The following is a 14,727-nucleotide window of genomic DNA, read 5'->3' as shown; positions in this document are numbered from 1 at the left end:
CTGTAGTAACAGAAAATCAAATAGAAGGTGAGAGCGTTTGTCTTTATTGATGCATACTAGTTAATAACTGAAAAAGATTGACATAGATTATCACCATTTCTCAATATATAATGAATTAATGTAGCTAAGCAATGATCATTAATGGCTGCTAAAAAAAAAAACAAAAAATGGAGGCAACCTGCATATAGTGGCTAATTGGTTGTTTTGGGGTTATGTCAACAACATACTACTACTTACAGATACACTTTCCAGAGGAAAAATGCTTTAAATAATTTTTCCCAATAAAGATAATGTATTTATCTTAAGAGATTAGCATTCTCCATTCTTTGCAAAAATGTCACAGATCTGTGAGATGTCTGCTCAATCTTCCCAAAAAGAATTTCTCAGGTGAATCTAACAAAACTCTAGGAAAGCTAATGAATAAAATAACATGGGATTTATTACTTCAGCTTCAAAGGGCATCTTGGAAAGGTGAGTTTGTTGCATATACTTTTAACACTTATATCAACTAGTGATATCAGTCCTGCCCGTACTGTTATTGCCTATCTTGCTAAACAGTCATGTCTCAGACATATAATAAGCTCAATATCATGTTAATGTTTATTCAAGATTTTTGGTTAATAATTTATATAATAACACTTCAAATATTGAACATTCTTCTTAATACAAAATAAAAATATAACCTATTAAACTTATAATTCAGTGAAATCCAAATATGAAACTGTCTCCTATGCAATTTTCTATTTGTCATTTACTTGGTATTTAAACAATTATTATTTTTTAACTCAAAGAATAATCTGTAGAAGACAAACTTGCAAAGTAAATAAAATAGACCTTTTTAATTTTAGGCATGGGGTTCTGGGGTGTTTAATTATCTAATATCCTCTATATTTCTGTTTTTCTTTTTTACCTATTAAAAACTTATAGAAATAAAAAAGTTATAGTCTCACCTAAAGACATTACTAAAAAACATTTTATAAAAATAAGGAAGCTATTAGGAATAACATTAAAATAACTCATATTGGCACCAGTCAGAGATAACTATTGTTAGAATTTATATGTCTTTTTCTATGCAGATATAAATTTTAATCAAATTTGAATTACATTGTATATGGTTTATTATCCTGTTTGTTTTTTAATCCTCACTCAAGGAATTTTTTTTTCATTGTTTTTAGAGCAGAAGGGAAAGCGAGAAACATCCATGCAAGAGAGAAACATAGATTGGTGCCTACCGTATGCACCTGGACTGGGGATCCTTTGCACCTGTGCTGGTCTGAACCCACAACCTAGGCATGTGCCCTGACAGGAAATAGAATCCTCAAGTTACCAGAGGACACTACAACCACTGTGCCACACCAGGCAGGGCATCCTGGTTTTTTATTTAATATTCTATAAAGAATTTTCAGTGCCATTAAATATCTTCTACTCATTGTTCTTATTGGCAACATTGAGAACATTTTATTTTTATGCATAGTCAATAGTTATTTAACCAATTCCCTAAGAATGGACATTTTTATTGCTTTGAATTTTATTATGATGACAAATTTTATGGCAATAAATATTCCAAATGGTAATGCGACACTAGTTATCTCTGAATAGTGGGTTAATCTTACCAACCAAAGAGTTAAATGGTAAGCTGTCTTCTCACATCCATTTGCAGCCATTCTAGTACATAATGCCTCAGCAGGTGCACTCTCTCAGACTTTTCTACTGCCCAGTCTACAGAGGTAAGAAACTACTACACATGCTCAACCATATTTTTGTGCATTACTTCCACCGCATTGCCCTTATTAAAATGTGGTCCACACCTGAGGGCACTGCTTCCCTTTATAGCCTTCTTAAACTGTCTTTCTCAGGTGTGGAAGTTAGAGTCATTATCTTCCTTGCCTCCCTACTGCTATTTCTTGACAATTATTCTTCCATATTTATGTACAATCCCACGTGGCTTGCCACCATTTGTCCTGCCTTAAAGCTGTTATTTTCCAGCTTTCCATTTACTTGCTCTTATTTTTGAAGAGTTTGGGGCTTTGGCTTCTGTCCTAGTCTATATTATCTGTCTCCACTCTCCACATGTCATTGTTCAAACCACCTGGCTTCTCAGCTATTTGACTTCTTCCTCCAAATTCTTATCTGGGATCCATGGCCTCCAAGAATCCATGGATAGTGTTCAAGGGGTCTATGAAGTTGGATAAGGAAAAATATGTATTTTCACTAAGCACTAACTGAAATTTAGCATTTCTTTCAATAATAAATGTAGGCAATACACCACAGAATGATTAGCAATGTCTATGGTTTTACTATCAATAAAAAACACAACTATGCCCTGGCCAGGTGGCTCAGTTGGTTGGAATGTGGTCCCATGTACCAGAAAGGTTGTGGGTTAGATTCCAGGTCAGGGCGCATGCAGAAGGTGGCCAATAAATGTTTCTCTCTTTCAAATCAAAGAAAATGAAATGAGATAAATTTTTGAAAATGTTTAAATTTCTTCATATGTATTTCTAACTTAATTTTCCGATGTTTATTGTCATAAATCTATTTAGGAACTACAGACAATTTTTTGTAATATTCAGTCAACCTCATCCAGAGCTATGTATATCTCTCCATATATGCAGTTTTATTTTTACATTATTTAATATAAGTTTTGTGATTTTTTTGATATATGATCTTTGTATTGCTTTTATAGGCAACTAAGTCTTTTACTATGTTTGTGCATGTATATGTATGTGAATACACACCCACATACACACATAAAATCACCACTGTTGTAAACTAGAAGTCTTTTCCACCATATTTTATTACTAGGTATTGCTGATATATAGGAAATCTTAAGGTGTTGATTGCTTTCTTATCTAGTTACTTTATTGACCTTTTTGTTAGTTGTAAATGGCAACTATCTTATCATCTGTAAATAGTGATATATTTATCCTCTCTTTTCCAGAGTTATGCTTCTTGTTTCAAAGCTCATTTTAATTGCTAGAAGTTCTTTGTTAAAATAGTTACAGGGCAGATTCTCTTTTGCACTACTTATTTTAATGGATATACTAGTGTTTAAATGGCCAGTGTGATACTGCCCAGATTTTATAAAACCATTCTTTATTATTGTAAGAAAGTTTTATTCATTTCTGAGTTTACTACTAATAAAACTCAAAAGTAAAATTTATTTTTATGAAGATGCCTTTTTAGCATCTATCTAAATGAATATATAGCTTACTCTGTTTGAACTATTGATGTGATGTATTAAATAAGGTATTTGGAGATAAAATCTACTACATTGTTTAACCAATTGTAAAATTTAACTTGCAAGTATTTATTTTAATTAGGATTTTTACATTTCTTTTCATAATGGAAATTGGTCTGAATTTGTGAGTGTGTGCTTGTTTGCGTGCATTCACATACTATCACATTTTATATCAGAGTTTATGCTGATCTTATAAAATGAACTAAGTCCCTGGCTGGTGTGGTTCAGTGAGCACCAGCCTGCAAACTGAGAGGTCACCAGTTTAATTCCCAGTCAGAGCACATGCCTTGGTTGTGGGCCTGGTCCTCAGTTGAGGGGCATGTGAGAGGCAACCAATTGATGTACCTCTCATACATTAATGTTTCTCTCCCTCTCTCCCTTCCCCTCTCTTTCTCCCTTCCCTTCTCTAGAAGTAAATAAATAAAATATTTTTTAAGAATAAAAATAAAATGAACTAAGAAAATATCCATCTTTTTCTATTCTATTTTCCATAAAAGAATCTTCAAACAATCTTCCATAAAAGATTCTTCAAAAAGAATCTTCAAAAAATTCTATTAGGAGTTAATCCTTAACATCTTTTACAAGTTCTCCCATAGTTTTTAGACTCCTATTTTCTACTTCAATTAATTTTGATAACATGTTTTTCCAAAACTTTTCAACTTTATCAATATTTTCAAATTTCTATCCAGTAATTATGCAGTAGTACAAAAACCCAATCATGGTCATTTCATTATCATTTTAATTTTCTGAATTGTGTTTTCACCCTCTTTCCACAATTACACTGATATTTGTTTGCATTAAAAGAAAAAATATGGCCCTAGCAGGTATGGCTAAGTGGATTGAGCATTGGCCTATGAACCAAAAGATCGCCAGTTTGATTCCCAGTCAGGGCACATGCCTGGGTTGTGGACCAAGTCCCCATCTGGGGAATGTGCAAGAGGCAACTGATTGATGTATCTCTCACACATTAATATTTTTTCTCCCTCTCTTTCACCCTCCCTTCCTCTCTCTCTAAAAGTAAATAAAATCTAAAAAAACAAAAAACAAAATCCATGAGGTCTGTGCGGAAAGTGTACAGCCATGTAATATGAAAAATAGAGACATTTATTGAAGAAGATACAAGATACAAGAATCCTTGTACATAGGACAACGATGCCTCAGTCCCCTTCAAAGTAAGCACATTGAGGCCTCACAGTTTTCCTAATCACCATCAGTTACCTCATTGAATTTCATCGATGGTCTGAAATCTCTTCCCTTTCAAATGTTATTTTAGTTTTGGGAAAAGCCAGAAGTTGCAGGGCACCAAATCTGGGCTGTAGGGGGAACTGAGTCACCTGGGTGATTTGATGTTTTGCCAAAAAAAATCTGTACATTCCGGCCAAGATGGAGGCTTAGACGGACACGCTAAGTCTCCCTCTACAACTAGAGAGGAATACAACTACTTCAAAACAAAGGATAACTAGAAATTCCAGAAAATAAAACTACACGGAAGCCCAACATATGAAGTTATAAACCAGCGGTGCCATTCGGGCAGGTAAGAGTTAAAGAGGGCAAAGCTGTTTGCGGAGCGGCTGGGCGGCGAAAAATCCCGGCGGCAGTCAAGCCCCTGGCAGTGCGCGACCCCAGCGCTGGGGAGAGCGGCCACCGCATCGCCTTGAACAGTGAGGCCCAGGGGGGCGGGAGGACGGATCCCGGTCTCCTAGCTGAATAACTGTGTGAATCCATTTTGGACCCCAGCCCCCAAAGAAAGAAAGCACCACAGGGCTGTGAAATAGGTCGCAGACAGGCGCCGGTCGCTGACTTGTGACGCCAAAAGGCGCCGGTCGCTGGGTCATTACGAGTACACAGGCACTGCCCCCGACAGCCGGCCCAAGAAAACAAAACGCATCTGTCAAAATGTGGCAGACAACTATAGAAATCCCGGTGACACAGCTCACCAGGCAGCAGATAGAGAACCTGACAGATGAACAGATAAGAAACCTGTCAGAGGCTCAGTTCTGGGCCATTGTTATCAGGTGGCTTACAGAATTCACAAAAGAGCAGGAAAAAGATAAGAAAGAAGTGAAAAACTTTCATAACGAAAGGAACAAAACCGCATACGAGACAGATGGTGAGGAAAAAAAATCCAGAGTTCATTTCAACAAACTGGAATATGGAGAAGGAACAAGCAGTCAACCAATGCAGCGAGAGGAAATGGGAAGCAACAATGAGAGGATCAGAAACCTCTGGGACAGCTATAAAAGGCCCAACATAAGAATCATTGGTTTGCCAGAGAATGAGGAAGATGAACTAGAACTTGAAAAATTGAGTGAAAATATAATAAAGGAGAACTTCCCAGACTTGGGGAAGGGAATAGACTTGCAGGTCCAGGAAGCAAGGAGAGTTCCCAAGAGACTGGACCCAGGGAGAACCACTCCAAGACACATTATAATCAAAATGTCAAAAATTAAAGATAAAGAGAGAATCTTAAAAGCAGCAAGAGAGAAGAAAAGAATTATGTACAAAGGGGTCCCAATTAGACTATCAGCAGACTTCTCAAGGGAAACCCTACAGGCAAGAAGGGACTGGCAAGAAATATTCAAAGTAATGAAAATCCAAAACCTACAACCACGAATACTCTATCCAGCGAAATTGTCATTCAGAATAGAAGGACAGAGAAAGTGTTTCCAGGACAAAATAAAACTGAAAGAGTTCATTAGATCCAAACCACTGTTATATGAGATGTTAAAGGGACTGGTTTAAAAAACAGAAGCTAAGGAGATGAAACAAAGGCAAACTAAACAGGCAACGAGAGTGGAAAAGGAACTGTGGGTACGGGAAGCATATTGGGGGGAGGTCAACAGGGAGGGGGAATGGGGAAAGGGAGGGAGATGATATAGGAATTGGGGATCAAGGTAGGAGGGAATGGAATAGACGGAGAGAGGTTGGGAGGAACTGTATGCACAACTAATGGACATAATCTAAAAGGGGGGGACAGCTGGAGGGAGGGGGGCCACCGGGTGGAGGGGAGCAGAGGGAAGGGAAATTGGCACAAATGTAATATTTTAATCAATAAAACACATTAAATCTGAAAAAAAAAAATCTGTACAAGACATGATGCATGAGCAGGCACATTGTCATGATGAAGCTGACAATTGCCAGTTGCCCATAGCTGCAACCTTCTGAATCATCTGAATAATTTCCTGTGGAGGAATGTTCAAGCTTAATGCAAAATTTGATGCAGATTTATTGCCCACATGGGGCGGCAGAAGAAACTGCCATATTTTCACCTCAAAAAGGGCCCACATGGTCTTAGAACATATGCAGACTCCAGAGCAGCAACTGGGGGTAGGGGGGTGGGGTGGGGCAGATAGCATATGGGAAGTGGGTGAAATGACTGAAAATGGAGCGAGTGCCCCGCAAATCACTAGAAGCCAGGCACTGGCATTTTCCCCTCTCTGAGTCCCCCATCACACACACAGCCACAAAGCAGTGAAGTGGGCGGCCCCACCCTGGCAATTACCTAAGGCTTCATCCCACACAATTTACAGGTGCCTTTGCTACATTGGCCATGCTACAGAGACAGGGAATAAAAGCAACTCTACCTAATACACACAAACAAACACAGGGAGGCCACCAAATTGAAGTGGCAAAGAAATATGGCCCAAATGAAAGAAGAGAAAAAGAATTAAATGAAATGGAGATAGCCAACCTATCAGATGAAGAGTTCAAAACACTGGGGGTAAGGATACTCAGAGAACTCAGATAGTATGGCAAAAAAATAAAGGAAGACATGAAGGTTTCACAAAGTAAAATAAAGAAAAATATACAGGGAACCAACAGTGAAGGGAAGGAAGCGCAGAGAGCCTAAACAAGCCCCACAGAGGACCATACCAAGACACATCATAATTAAAATACCAAAGGTTAAAGATAAAGAGAGACTCTTAAAAGCAGCAAGAGTAAAGCAAAGAACTACCAAAAAGGGGTTCCCATAAGACTACCAGCTGATTTCTCAAACGAAACTTTGCAGGCAAGAAGGGGCTGGCAAGAAGTATTCAAAATGATGAAAAGCAAGGACCTACAACCAAGATTACTCTGTCCAGCAAAGCTATCATTTAGAGTGGAAGATAAAGTACTTCCCAGATAAGGTAAAGCTAAAAGAATTCATCATCACCATTATTACATGAAATGTTAAAGGAGCTTATTTAAGAAAAAGAAGAAGATCAAAACTATGAACATTGAAGTGACAACAAACTCAAAACTATCAATAACTGAATCTAAAAATAAAAACAAAAGCAAAAACAAACTAAGCAAACAACCAGAAAAGAAACATAATCATAGGTATGGGAATTATTTGGAAGGTAATCAGCTGTGAGGGGGAAGGGGGAGAATGGGGGAAATCATTCAGGGATTAAGAAGCATAATTGATAGGAACAAAATAGACAGGAGGATGTTAAGAATAGTATAATAAATGGAGAAGCCAAGGAACTTACACACTTGACCCATGAACATGAACTAAGGGGGTGGGATTGCTGGAGGGAAGGTCAGTACTGGGTGGAGGGGTGGCAAAGGGTGAGAAATTGGGACTACTGTAATAGCATAATCAATAAAATATACTTTAAAGAAACAAGTTATATTAAGATTTTTTATATATGATATGGAACCATTTTCAAATATATTAATATAATATTAGTATTTGGAGATCTAAAAATTAGAAGAATATATATCATTTGTATATTTTTATATAATAATCATCTCTTGCAATGAGGTTATGGGAAATTTTTTTTGGTTATGGGAATTTTACTTCCATTTTGTATATGTAACACTTGAATTTTTATTTGGAGCATATATTATTTTTATAATAAAATATATTTAAAATAAAAAAAGGACTGAAAATATACAAGCTAGTAGTCTTACAACTATATAATTAATTCTTGGAACAGTCTATGATCCAGTTATCTAGGGCTTTTATTTCTTCACACGTTTCTACCACTTCACCAGTCATATGCATATACAAAAAGAAAAATTAGCCAGTTTTGTTACATTTTATCAGCTATGATGAAGACTTTTGACACAATAATGCACTGTTGACTCATATAAATGGTTAAATCTAAACGGAAGTATTTTAACTGAGCCCTTTGTGCTAAATCAAGGGACTCAATTCAGTCAAATAAAGAGGGTATTACTTTAAGGATATATGGGAAGGGTTGCGTGTTTAGGGGGAACTGAGGAATCTGAGCCTGAATGATGGAATGATTGATCAGCAGTTACAGGAACTGGACCTGGGGAAATAAGAGCATCGAAGAGGCTCAAATGCCTGACAACTTTGTGTTTCCTCTCTTGCTGTGTGTATTTTCCTTTTTAAACTATCTTTGTCCATCTCTGAATACTTGCTCTATTTTTCTCCTGCTTTGTTAGCCTAGACCCTTCCTCTTTAATATTTACATCTATTCTTTTCATGCTTACCTTCTCAAAAACCTCACTCCTTTGTTCAACTCTTCTCTCTCCTGTACCCTCAACTTTTTTCTTTTTATTTGATTTTATGCAAAAGTGTGTAAATATGCTTCTCCCATCCTAAAAACCAAAACAAGACCAAAACCACCCTGTACTGAATCCACATCTCCTTTAAGCAACCACTCGTTTTTCTGCGCCCTCTCTCAAAGGTGTTGAAAGAGCAATCCATGATGCTGCCTCCACCTTCCCTCTCAATGGTCCCTCCCCGCATTTTACTCTAGCTGTTACTTTCCTGTTCCTACTGAAACAGCTCTTAAGATCACTTTTCTGTTCCAATCTTAACCCAAACTTTTAACTGCATTCATTCAACATAGTCAATCACTTCTTCCTTCTGAAATACTCTTTCTTCTCTTTTCTGAAACATTACACTCTCTTTGTTTTACTCCTACCACTCTGACCATTCCTTCTCACGCTTCATTATAGGCTGCTCCTCCTTGACTCATTCTCTATTAATTAAACTTTGCCAGAACTGAAACCTTGGACTTCTGTCCTAGTTCTCTTCCTACTCTTCTGTCTCAGTGATTGCATCCATTCAAATGGCTTTTAGATACTTTTGCAACAAGGCAACTGAAAATGCAGGTGAATTGTTCTTTGTTCGGTGCTGTCAGAACTTTCTGTGATGATGCAACTGTTCTCTGTCAATGCTATCCAGTATGATAGTCACTAGCCACATATGGCTATTGAACACTTGACAGGTAGCTAGCGTGACTGAAGAAGTAAATATTAGATTTTATTCCATTTTAATTAATTTAAATTAAGTAGCCACAGATGTCTTTGGCTATGGTATTAGAGAGTTTGGTTCTAGATTAAAAGAAACTGAAGAAACATAACAAAATGCAATGTTTGAACTTGGTTAAATATAGTAAAAAACAGATACGGAGATGGGTTTCAGTTTGATCTCTCTCTCCTCTGGTATGTATCTAGCTTTTTCCCAACTGTTGACCCTGCTAACCAACAGATCCTCCAGGCCTGCCACCGACCACGGAAAAGCCTTCCGCAAAGCTCTCTGTTAGCTTTCCTTCATGGTCCCACTCCAGCAACTGGATATGTCCAGCTTGCTCTGCAAGGCCTCTTTTTCACCCAGCCCTCAGGAGGGTTGGTTAGTGATTCAGCTCTCATTCTCCAATTCTCCTTTTTGAACCACTGCTTCCTGATTCCTAACTGATGAACTCTTGAAAATTGTTACTCTCTCAGTCTTCCCCAACTCAGTAAAAGGCACCAACATCCATCAGTTGTCCACTTAACACCCTCCTTTCAGTCCATCACTAAGTCCTTAGCAAACCAGTTCAAAATACACATATCAATATGTCCACTTCTATTTCCTCTGCAACACCTTAGTCCAAGCAACTCCCATTCCTTACCTGGTTTCATTTCCATATTCAATCCCCAATATCTATTCTGTTTTTAAATACTAATTTTAAACATGTGAAAATTTTCAATGGCTTCCTATTGCACTTACTCACCTAGTCCTACCAATTCCTCTGAATTTATCTTTGCCACTTTCTCCCTTATCAAATTTGTTACAGTCACACTGGCTTCCTTTCAAGAAAGATCAAGCTCTTTCTTCTCTCAAGTTTTCCACACATATTATTCATTCTGCCTGGAATGTTCTTGAAGCTCCCTTTCATGCCTTACACTCCTTGGTTTATTCATTCAAGTCTTGGTTTAAATATCATTTCCTTAAGAAGGCCTTTCTTGAGCAACCTAAGTAGGCCCTCCCTGCTATTCTGTAACACTTTACTATGTTAATTTCTTCCTTGCATTGATCACGTTTTATAAGTAATTCATTTTCATATATATATATATATATATATATATATATATATATATATATATATATATTTTCCACTTAGCTGTGATATCCATGAAAGCAAAGACACTTCTACTTTATTAACCTAGTGCTTAATTAACTGCCTGGCACATAATGAGTGCTCAAAATATATTTGTGGAATAATAAATATAATGAATAAATTTCTCTTAGTTTCTGCTTATTTATGGTTTTTGCTTCCTTATAATTTTAGTTTGACATGAATTCTTGTACCCCAGCTCTTACTCATTGTTCATGACACTGATTCTATCTTTGGTCTTTCTCTAAGTATGTTCTGGTACCTGATGCTGGTCCAATTAGTTGTGGCAAGGCAAGGATGTGTGGTGTTGCAGAGAAGAATGTGATGGGTTAGGCTGCTACCTTAGTAAGGCTTTTGGTAAGGTTACCTATCATTGGAAAGAACTTGAGACACACCATAATGGACATATTCAATGAAACAATAATTATTAATTTTTTGCCGTGATTCATCTTGAAAAATCTGAACAACCAAAGATTGCTTGTATTCTGGAACTCATTCAGAGTAGGATGAGAATACTTTGATAAAACCATTGTTTGGGTTTATGTTTATGTGATCCTTGTTCTTTTTGTATAAACTCTATTCTTGTATAAACTCTGTGGCTTCTTGTAAGCTAATTCATTAACTTCCATTTTAAAAGTTAAAATGTAAACAGCTAAAATGAGACAAAGCTTTTAATTAAAAAACTCTAAAAACAATAGAAAGATGTCTAGCATTTCAAGTGTATTTAAAATATTAGCCTTTTTAATTAATGGATTTTATCTGATTTTATTTTTCTTTTTTAAAGATTTTATTTATTTAATTTTAGAGAGAGGGGAAGTGAGGGAGAAAGAAAGAGAAACATCAATGTGTGGCTGGCTGCCTCTAGTGCTTCCCCAACTGGGGATCCGGCTCTCAACCCAGGCATGTGCCCTGACCAGCAACTGAACCAGTGACCCCCTGGTTCGTAGGCTGATGCTCAATCCACTGAGCCACACCAATCACGACAATTAGTTGATTCTTATATGTGCCCTGACCAGGGATCAAATCTGCAACCTCAGTGTATCGGGGCATTGTTCTAATCAACTGAGCTAACCAGCCAGAGCCTTGTTCATTTTTAAAAATTGGTTTATTTGTTTTCTTATTGTTGGGTTTTAACTTGTTTGAATTTGCATATTTTGGATACTCGTCCTTTAACAAATAGGTGTTTTGCAAATATTTTTCTCCCAGTCTATAGCTTTTCTTTTCTTTTTCTTAGCAGTGTCTTTGAAGAGCTGAAGTTCTAATTTTAACACATTAGCTTTCAATTACTATGAAAATAAAACATGAGCTATATTACAGAACTTTCTTAATTATTGAGAAGATTGAATTGAATGACTTCCACAGTCTCTTTTGACTATAGGCTTTTATGGTTTTTAGGAAAGAATAATGGTGTGCTGTGGATTTTTCTCACATGGATTCTAGGGTTCCCTTCCCATCAGAGCATTAATATACAATAATTTCAGGAAGTTTAGAAAATGCAGAAGTAAAAGAAGGAAATATGATATTTTTTAAAAGAGTGGCATTGAGAAGGTGGAATAATCTTTGATGACAAGAAAAAATCCAAACAGGCATGCTTGTATGCCTGCCTTTCATTGCCTGCAACTCAACAAATCTCCATCTTTTCACTACTTTCAAAGATTACATGGATGAAAAAGCAGTAATGTAGTATATAAATAACTTTAAAAAAATTTATTATAAAAAGTTGAACATCAACAAAGTGTATGAATTAAAAAGTGATGGTCTCCTCCACCCCATTCTTCTAATTATAGTTGGTTATGTAGGAATAAAATCCTTATAACCATGCATACCTGGTTACACACATACACACAGCTTCATGAATCAGGGATCACCTATGTCTATTTTGATATATGTCATTGTAAACCTAGTGTATACCCTGAAGCTTGGTACCTGGAAGGTACTTAATTGAATGAATAAATATAACACTGTACATTGTTCTGCAGGTGGCTTTTTAAAAAATTTAAGAATGTAATGTGGATATTTTTCCATGTTAGGACATCTATAACTACTTCCTTCTTTTCAGTGGCTCCTGAATAATTCAATGTATGGATTCACTATAATTTATTCAACCAGTCCCCTATTACTGGATGTTTAGGTTATATTTATCTTTACATACACACTACAAACAACTGTGGTATTTTGTCAACTTATCTTGTAAGAAAGTTATCCTCTCACTAATGGTAGATGTGAGTCAATTTCTCTACATCCATGCTGGGGATGATATCCAAAGTCACATATCATCAGTCTTTATTATTGCTTCTAGTTTTGTTTGGAGTAAGGGTAAAAACAAGGGAAATACTATAGCAGACTATTTTGCTATAAAGGGAAGTTATTATTCAAATGGGAATGATCTTAAGTGGCAAAATGAGAAGCCAGAGCAAGAGTTTGAGAAGAATTTTTATATATTATAAAACATTAAAGCTAAAAGAGACCTTAATTATGTTTTAATACACTTCTTTTACAGATGAGTAAATAGAAATTTTAAGAAGTGAAATGTTTTATCCAAGCTCACGCTATCAATTAGTGGCAGATCTGGGATTAGAACCAGGGTCATTTGGGTCTCAGCCAATTATCCTTTGGTTTTATTCAGCAAATATATACTAACCATTAAATTCTGTGCTAGGTACTAACAGGGTTAAGGGAAGTAAGAACACACTTACTGAGCACATTTGTTGTGCCATATCTTTCACATACATTTCAGTCTACCCCAGGGTGTCTACCATACCAAGTAAGTCAATGTACTAGTTTGGCTTAAAAACTTATTTTAAAATTTATTTTTAGAGAGAGGGGGAGGGAAGAAGAGAGGGAGAAAAACCTCCATGTGAAAGAGAAACATCAATCGGTTGCCTCCCATACACACTCCAACCCACAACCTGGGCGGGCATGTGCCTTGATTGGAATCAAACTGGCACCTTTTGCTTTGTGGAACAATGCCCAACCAACTGAGCCACACTGGTCAGGGCTGATGCTCCATACAATCTTATTTGGGAAGAGAGAGACAGAGAGACAGGGAGACACAAAGAGACAGAGACAGAGAGACAGAGAGACAGAGAGAGGGAGACAGGCAGAGAGGCACTTGGGTTTTGAATGGATTAGGGAAGTTGTAAGATTGGATGAATCAGGAGGCTATATCAATAGTTAAGATGGTAAATAAGGGTGCTGTATCCCCTGCTTGCAATATAGAGAGACGTAAAAATATATTAGGGAGACAAAATCAGCAGGACTTGGTTAATTGTTATGGCATTGAGAGAGAAGGCAGTGTGCTGGATGACTCTGGTTTCCAGGTAATGCTGCTGGATGTAAGTGGGTGATGTTCATTGAGATGGGGACTCTGGAGACGAAAGATTAGAGGAAGATCATGTGCTCAGTTGTTTTTTTTTTTTTTTTTTTAAATGTTGATTGGAGCGTCTGAAAGCCCAAATAAAGGTCTTGGGGGTAGTTAGACAAAGGAATTAGAGCTAGAGATTTTACTTTGGGAGTCTTTGGTCATCTGGTAGACGACATCGCCCGAGTAGAAGCACTTTCTTTTTTCCTTTCTTTAAGGAACATTGATCCCCTACAAAGGTCTAAATAAAGTGTTGGATTGCTTAAATTTATTATTTTCATTCTTTAACCTATAGGATTACTCTATTTTATCATATTTTTAAAGCAAACATTTTGGCTATTTGTTTTTCATTTGTAATATTATAACTTTTGGATTATGAGCTAATTGTTGAATTACCTGAATACCATAGCAGGTACATGTTTATTAGTAATTTTAGGTAGACCTCAGATCAAATATTTCATGTTTTGATTCAGGAACCTACTAAAATAATATGGTATTTTATGTGCTCAGGCACTTTGAAGAGTGCTCACCTAACTTTTTCTCGAACCACTGATTTGTTGTCATAGCATATAGCTTATTTAGGGAACCAGAGCTCTTAAAAATAAGCTTATTTTTAAGTTAATAGAATACTTTTTTTGTTTCTCATTACAGCTGCATTGTTTAAAATTAATATCCATATCGCGTCTGAAATTCAAATGCCTTTGTATTGTCTCCCGTGTAACTAGTAAACCCGTTGCAAAGGAAATGTCACTTCACGTAAGATTTAGTTGTCAAGATTTTTGAAAAGA

The sequence above is a fragment of the Furipterus horrens genome, unplaced genomic scaffold, assembly GCF_987537825.1.
Source record: "Furipterus horrens unplaced genomic scaffold, mFurHor1.1.pri manual_scaffold_6, whole genome shotgun sequence".
NCBI classification, from domain to species: Eukaryota; Metazoa; Chordata; class Mammalia; order Chiroptera; family Furipteridae; genus Furipterus; species Furipterus horrens.
The sequence above is the reverse complement of the archived record's forward strand: the minus strand, read 5'-3'. Positions refer to the sequence as shown.